The sequence below is a fragment of the Pseudomyrmex gracilis genome, unplaced genomic scaffold (assembly GCF_002006095.1).
Source record: "Pseudomyrmex gracilis isolate BER0280 unplaced genomic scaffold, ASM200609v1 scaffold_366, whole genome shotgun sequence".
NCBI lineage: Eukaryota > Metazoa > Arthropoda > Insecta > Hymenoptera > Formicidae > Pseudomyrmex > Pseudomyrmex gracilis.
Genome location: NW_018020950.1, coordinates 82,106 through 90,458, shown reverse-complemented (window position 1 = coordinate 90,458; position 8,353 = coordinate 82,106). Strand labels below are relative to the sequence as shown.

Here is an 8,353-nt window from a genome sequence, read left to right as displayed (position 1 = left end):
AGAGAGAGAGAGAGAGAGAGAGAGAGAGAGAGAGAGAGAGAGAGAGAGAGAGAGAGAGAGAGAATTGTTGAAGATATTCTATTTTGAAGAGAATTTATAGACAATCACGTCTTTTCTTAACACTCTCAAAAAATATTTGATATTGCGCACGCACGCACACGCACGCACACGCACACTTATATACATATTGCCATCGATATTATGTAAAAAATAAATAGAATTATATTACTTATATACATATCTACTGACATTTTATTTTAAAAGGATTGAAAAAAAGTTTTAAAGAGATAATTTGTTTACAATTTTAATTTTATTTGATAAGATTAAAATAGTTTATATAATCTTATTAATTTCAAAGAATATATTAATGTAATTAAGATAATCGTACAAATTACTACTTCTTGCAGAAATAATATATAAATGAGTATACTATGATAATCTATTTATATAATTATATAAATGATAATAATATATATACAAATTTTATGAATTATATATATGTGTGTTTGCAAATAATGATATCTACGAGAGAATCTGTATTATAAAAACTCATATTTTTGATAAAAATATCAAAATTCTTTGCGTCCTCTGCATTATGAATACACTTTATATTTTCCGCATATTTTGCAAATTATCAATATACAAATACTCGACGAAAATGGTTTCATGACAATATGAGTAATCCTCGTATTTTCCTTCAAGTATCACACCTACTCTTAAACTGTTTTATTAGTATTTAATGCAAGTCGATATATGACATTCTTGAAGATGACCTCGCTTGCATCGATCGATATGCATGTGAATTAATAAGATTTTACAGAATGTATAAAACTTATCGTTGTATCAAGTATCAATGACAGAAACTTTCAAACAAATTTATACATAATATATATAGTAATTTAAAATATGATTAAGTACAAAGATATTTATGGAAAACTATGTAAGATGTTTAACAAAAAACAAAAAGAATCAGACGAATATTTCTTTTTATCGGACGATTTATTTTACATGTATAGATATTTATCGTGACTGTTTTCTACATATGCTACGAGTAATCATTACTTCCATTTATCAATAAACACTAATTTTCCCGAGAAATCGTTATAGCGATTATCTTAATTATCTACATCTGTGCAAACTTTTATATCTTTACTAATCTGTTTTTACTCCCAGTCCGTTTCAATTCTACTATTCAAACAAGTATGTAATTGCAGTGCCTATTCTCAAGGAAAAAAGAGAAAATATATTTCTTATTTCTGATGCACTTGCCACACAATATCATTTTATTATGTAATGCAAATCTTGTGTAATAATGCTATTTAGCGATAATATTAACAATTAGCTGTTATTTAGCGACAATATTAACAATTAATTCGATAAATAAAACTCTCATTTTTTTTTTTAGAGAAGGCTTCTTCAATGACTTTACCCTTTATATTATAAAGATCACCCGGTAAAAACTTTTTGATATATAATTATATACAATTATATACTTATACACAAATTAAAATTATTATATCTAATTATGCAAATTTATATGTGTGTGTGTGTGTGTGTGTGCCAAATATGTCTATACAATTTTATATACGGAGAATTTCTTTTTTTAAGAAAATGGCTTCAGAGATATTCCATATCAAATTACAAAATAACTCTATTAGTATCATGTTAGATACAAAAAAATTATATAAAACTATATTTTTCGTTATTCAAAGATCAGATCAAAGAAGTGATCTTTAAATAACTAAAAATATAGTTTTATATAATTTTTTGTATCTACCATGATACTAATAGAGTTATTTTGTAATTTGATATGGAATATCTCTCCGACAAACGGTCACAATGTGATTTTGAAGTAATCTTTGAATAACAAAAAATATAGTTTTATATACTTTTTTTGTATCTAACCTGATACTAATAAAGTTATTTTGTAATTTGATATGGAATATATATATATATATATATATATATATATATATATATATATATATATATCTGAAGCTATTCTCTTAAAAAAAGAAATTCTCCGTGTATAAAATTGTATGAACATCTTCAGCACACACACACATATAAATTTGCATAATTAGATATAATAATTTTAATTTGTGTATAAATATATATGATTATATATCAAAATTTTTTTACCAAGCATCCTCCCGAGTACGCTCCAAAAAGGTTTAGCCATCGCTCATTGTTTATTAAAAAGTCATAAACAAAGAAAGTTTCATGTTCAAAAAGTATTAAACTCTTTTCCAACACCGTGTGCATTTGAGAAATAAATATTTTGTTTGTATCATACACTATCGTACACGTGTGGACGAAGAAGAGATTCCGTTCTTTTTCCTGCGTCCTTCTCCAAAAAAACCTAACCCAACTTAATCTATGTTACTACAATATCATTAATTGTTACAATGCACATTGCTTGTCAATATACGTGGAAGGATCCCGATAGCCAAAAGTTCTTTTACGCAGATAAACGGTTGCACAAGGTCTCGTTTGCACAAAAAATTTTTGCGCAGATCCTGATTGTCCATAGTCGTCATAGCACAGATAGTCGTAGTTGACTAAGATTTTATTTGTCTAGAGTGACTATTGCACAAATTCTGTTTGCACAGAAACATTATTGCACATATCCTGTTTATACATAAACTACAACATTGCACAGATCCCAATTATTTAGAATCTTGTTTGCACAGAAATCATATTGCACAGATTCCATTTAAACATAAACAACATTGCATAGATTCCAAGTGTCTATTACAATAATTGCATAGATCTCATAGTACATATAGCATAGAACTTTAGTGCATGTTAAAAGTTGTAAATTCATAAAAAATCTTGCTACAACATACGACGGCTAAAACGAAGGCAAGATCCACATATGTTTATACTTTCCACGTAAAGCAAGATTCGAAAAAGGATGGGGGGGAAGAGGCGCAGTCTCCCCTGCACGCTTACAACACGAACAAACAGAACATAAAAAAAATAGTCTTGTTTTAATATTTTTGGAGGTGCAGGAGGAAAGGCGGAGCTTCTCCCTCGTCTACACGTGTACGATATAGTGTGTGATACAAACGCAATATTTACTTCTTAAATGTACATTCCATACAGCACCGAAGCTTCCAGTAATATTTCAGAAACGTTGCAACATTGCAAGTTGCAATGTAATATTGAAAAGATGTTTTAGAGACATATAATAACAATATTTTGTCGAAATTTTTTAGCAATATTTCATTATAGTATGTTTAATTCTAGTATATTATCAGAAAAACTTTTGAATAGCTACTAACAAATATGTATACAGGGTGTCCGACAATTACTTAAAAATCTCTCGTAAGCAGGTAGAAGGAGTTAAACTGAGTCGAAAAGTCCTGAACCATTTTTGTTCTATTACATATAATAAAAGAGTAATTATATGTAATAGAAAAAAAATGGTTCAAGACTTTTCGACTCAGTTTAACTTCTTCTACCTGCCTACGAGAAATTTTAAAGTAATAGTCGGACACCCCGTATATATATATCCTATAAGCACACAATATTCTTAGAATATTCTAGAATATTCTATGAATATTAATAGTACGTTTAATATTCTAAAAATGTACTCAGAATATTACTTGATATGAAATAATATTATGCGCTTATAGGGTATATACATTTATTTATTTTTGATATACAATATATATATATATATATATATATATATATATATATATTGTATTACGTATATTTGCGAATTGTATAAATACCAAAATGTATATAAAAAAAAAAAAGAAAAAAACGCGAGACGATGAGTGACGTTTTTATCAAGTTCATCGCGTTTTTGTATCTCAATTGTAATCTATACTTGTCGTCTTCTCTTTCTTTTATCTATGCATCTTTAAGAGCATAAGACAAACATAAAANTAAATTAAAATTTAAAGGAAAAAAGCTGTTGTTATTATATAAAAAGTAAAATGCAATATATATAATAAAATAAAATAGCGATATTAATTAGACAAAAGAAAATTGTGTACTAATTTTTATATAAAACCAACGATTCGTTCATAGTTTTTAATATGCAAGATACTTCAAATTTTAATAAATAAACTTTGAAAATATATAAAGTTCAATAACATAAAGATATCCAAGACATGAAAACAAACTCATATCCTTGCGTTAATTCATAATCTTTTTATATTCGATCGGATATCTGATTGTGAATTTCGAGTGCAAAAAGATTATGAACTTATAGCAACCAATTTAGCAACGAGTTTGTTCTCATCTCTCTCCCATGTCTTTATATATTGTTAAAGTTTATCTATTAAATTGTGAACATTTTGCATATTTGTGCCTTTCAATATTACAATACATTGCTTTGTAACATTACTATAGTCTTACATTATAATATTTTTGAAGGCGAACATTTCAACGTTGCCGTAAGCTTGCAGTAACATTGCAGAAATATTTCGCAAATATCACGCAATATTACAATGTTTCACTGTAAGATTTCTGCAATGTTACTGCAATCTTTCGGTGCTGTATGGGATGTATTGAAAAACGAAAGTTTACTTAAGAAATAGAAGACATAGATTTGGATTAAATCTTACTTTAAAGTTTTCCATAAGTTTTCAACTTCTTACGCAAATCGAGGTTCGATATAAATCTATGTGTCTCTTAGTTTCTTAATAACAAAGCCACACTGAAAAAGAGGCCTGCCTCTATGTACACACTTTCCATGCAAAGCGAGGTTTCACGCAATGCACAATGCTTTTCAATGTACACTACTATCGCGGTGATATATTGATAGATTAGGTTGGGTTAGGTTTTTTCGGGGAAGGAATGCAACCCAGTAAAAAATGTTCTATGTATAAAATTGTATGGACATATTCGGCACATATAAATTTATATAATTAGATATAATAATTTTAATTTGTGTATAAATATATATGATTATATATCAAAACTTTTTTAAAAATGTAGTAAAAATATAGTTTTATATAATTTTTTTGTATCTAATATGATACTAATAGAGTTATTTTGTAATTTGATATAGAATATCTCTGAAGTCATTCTCTTAAAAAAAGAAATTCTCCGTGTATAAAATTGTATGGACATATTCGGCACACACACACACACATATAAATTTGCATAATTAGATATAATAATTTTAATTTGTGTATAAGTTTATATGAAAAATTTTTTACCGTGAAAGAGAGAGGCAAAGCACTTCTCTCGCTCACATGTGTACAGTGATGTACAAATGATACAAATAAAAAGAGCATAAAAAGAAAAAACTGTTATAATCTTATTTTAATACTTTGGTAATTCTGCAGATTAGGGGAGCCACCTCCGATTTCAATAATTTTTACATATGTTGTGAAGGTCATTGTTCCGAGTAATAATGTGAAGGTTTTAGGCCGCGGACGTTGTTTGTTAAAAAGTTACAAGGCAAAGAAGTCTACTGAACAATATGCAATTTCTCGACATCCTATGTATGAATATGTGTTCTGCAATTGTACATGTACTGCGTTGGTTTTTGATAAACGATTGGACGCTTTTTTTGAAATAATGTCTGTTACATATCCAATAAATGAAAATATAAATGAATAAATAATTAAATAAAACAAACATAAGATTTCGATCCCACGTACATTTCGTTCGCGTTTGAAGCGCGTAGGCAGGAGGGCTGCGCCTCCCTGCACCCCTCTAAAACTTAACCTAACCTAACCTCCAAAAGAAGCTTTGCCCCTCCGCTTGCTCCTCCCTCGAAAATCAAGTACCCAGTTTTCACAAGAAGCGAATGTAATCGGAAGTCGTTATTTTTTCCCGAGGGGGGTTAGATTAGGTTAGGTTTTCGGGGGGTGCAGGGGGGGCGCAGCCCCCTCTGCATACGCGCTTCAAACGCGAACAAAATGTACGTGGAACCGAAAAATAATTCATTCATGAAACTTCTTCCCCTCGTAACTTTTTAACAAACAACGTCCGCGGCCTAAAACCTTTACATTATTATTCGGGACAATGACCTTCACAACATATGTAAAAATTATTGAAATCGGAGATGGCTCCCCTAATCTGCAGAATTACCAAATTAAGTTAGTGGTGAAATTAATTTCATTTTACATAAATATACGTATATACGTTGTTATATTACATAAAAAAAAAAAACCAACGGGAATCAAACTCTAGTCTCAAGCGTAGTAGTCAGGCGCTTAAGTACCTGCGCTACACCGCGCTTCTGGAAAACCGTTCTAACGTAACAGTATATAAGTAAATCCATATAGTTTGAATCGATTTTTCTCAAAAATGGCTGAGAAGTGCGTCCTATCCCTTTGCTCAAGTATTCTTCTGGTACAGTATTATACTGTAAAAAAACCTTATTGAAATCGGTGACCTACACTTCGCGACCTCTCTTGTGAGACTTACCTGCGATAGCTCGATCATCTTTATGACTAAAACCAACAAAACAAGACAGCTTTGTTGTATGTTAAATATTTGTGTATATAACACATCATATATATTATGTCTAAAATATGTACAGTGTCGGAAAATAAGAATTTATTTATGAAATTTTTGTTGTTAATGACTTTTTAAGAAATAATAAGCGACAGTAAAATCTTTTGATTGTTACTCAAGATAATAATCTTCATAATATATGTGAAATAGAAAGTCATTAGAAAAGTTCCTCCTACAAGAGTTTTACTACTCGATGCAACACTTTCCGTGCAACACTTATATAAGTGTGGTATATAAATATAATATCTCGTCATTTTTTTTAATTTGAGAGCTATAGTGTTTTATGCACTTTGTAAATTTTAGTAGAACAGTTTGAACGGTTTTATACATAGAGATTTTCATTAATTCATTTCGACAGGATGAAAAAAACTTTCCATCTCTACATATTTCACTATCCTGCTACTGCTGCTGCTAGCGAAGAGCTGATTGACGACGGCGGAGAGGGTGGTGATACGGTCATCAAGACAAAAAACATCACAATAGTCAAGGTGCGTTAATGAAAAAAAGACAAGTCAATTGAAATACATTTATTATTTTTTTCATTAACAAAACTTTATAAGAAATTGTAGAAATATTTAGTTTTTGTCTTTTTCTTTCTTTGTCTCTAAAGAGCAAGAGCATAATATTTATTGTAATTGTTATATAAGTGTTTACAACTTTTTTTATTTTATTTGCAGGTGATTTATTTATTTATCTTTTGTCTCGATGTTCAATATCTCCACCCTCTTTGTCGCTAGCCATCATCAATCAACTACTCAGTAGCAGCAGAAGAAAAAAAAATGTAAAAGTAGAAGCTTCTACTTGCCAAAGCGAAGTATTAAAGGCCTCTGTATAATACTTTCTTGTCACAAAGAAACATTTGAGACTGAAAATTTGTTTGTAATAAACAAATTTGTTTTTTTTTAGAAGAAGCTATATATTGTATATATAAATATATGTATTTATTCTATATGTTATGGTGTAGACGGCACGGTTCTACTATAAAATGTGGACCTTATCAATGTAAAATAATCTAATAAAAAAATATACATAACGATTGCTATTATAAATATTATCATAATAATTGAATATTATTACTTACAATAATAAATTTAAAAAAACGTGTATGATTTGGATATCCTAAAAATCTATGTCAAAAAATATGTCAAAGATCGATAAAAATGTAAAAACTAATATCAAAAAGTCGCTCAATATACATCATAGTCAAAATGTATAAAAAATATGATTTAAAAGTCCAAAAATATGGTGGTCAAAAATTAAGTTATGTAAATAAAAATTATTTTACAATGCATAAGCATCAAACTTCAGAGTTAATATGTCTGCACTAGGGGAGACCGGGGCTAGTTGCCTATAGGGGTAGGTAGACTAATTGTTAATAACATTGCACCTATATGTGCTTTGTCGCGGAAAAATTTTCTGTAGAAACAAGTCACGTCTACTATGCTATTCATTTGTTTTCTACGCCGTGATCGCACGTTACTTCAGAATTATTAGCGTTTATCGAAAAATTAGCTGCGTAAGTAAATATGTTTTCTTGAAGATTTTATGTTCTCATGCTGTATATAGTTACGATAGGATAAATGTTAAAAGAATATCTTAAAGTTTGTTTATTAAACAAACTATTGAAGCAGTAATTTTTTTTATATATAATTAATTTAAAGTTAAGATAGAGCATTAAAGACAAAATGATCGTTCGGGGCTGGTTGGCTAATAACGTCTGGGATTATATGACTAACTAGTCAACCAACTTCAGTGATATCAGTTTTTACTAAATTTTCATTATACTAAATAATGATTAAATACTAACTTGTTTTATAGAATAATGAGGACATATAAAAGAAAATCAGACAGAGGTTCAACTTCA

General features: G+C 29.1%; 1 long non-coding RNA gene across 1 annotated transcript in view; it reads left to right on the top strand.

The window, feature by feature from the left end:
• The window catches only part of LOC109860314, a 12,900-nt gene extending 5,513 nt beyond the window's left edge, over nt 1–7,387 (top strand). The window contains exons 3-4 of the long non-coding RNA XR_002250806.1: nt 6,848–6,977; nt 7,167–7,387. This is a non-coding gene — a long non-coding RNA (uncharacterized LOC109860314). The remainder of the gene's footprint in view (nt 1–6,847; nt 6,978–7,166) is intronic.
• The last annotated feature ends 966 nt before the right edge of the window (nt 7,388–8,353 follow it).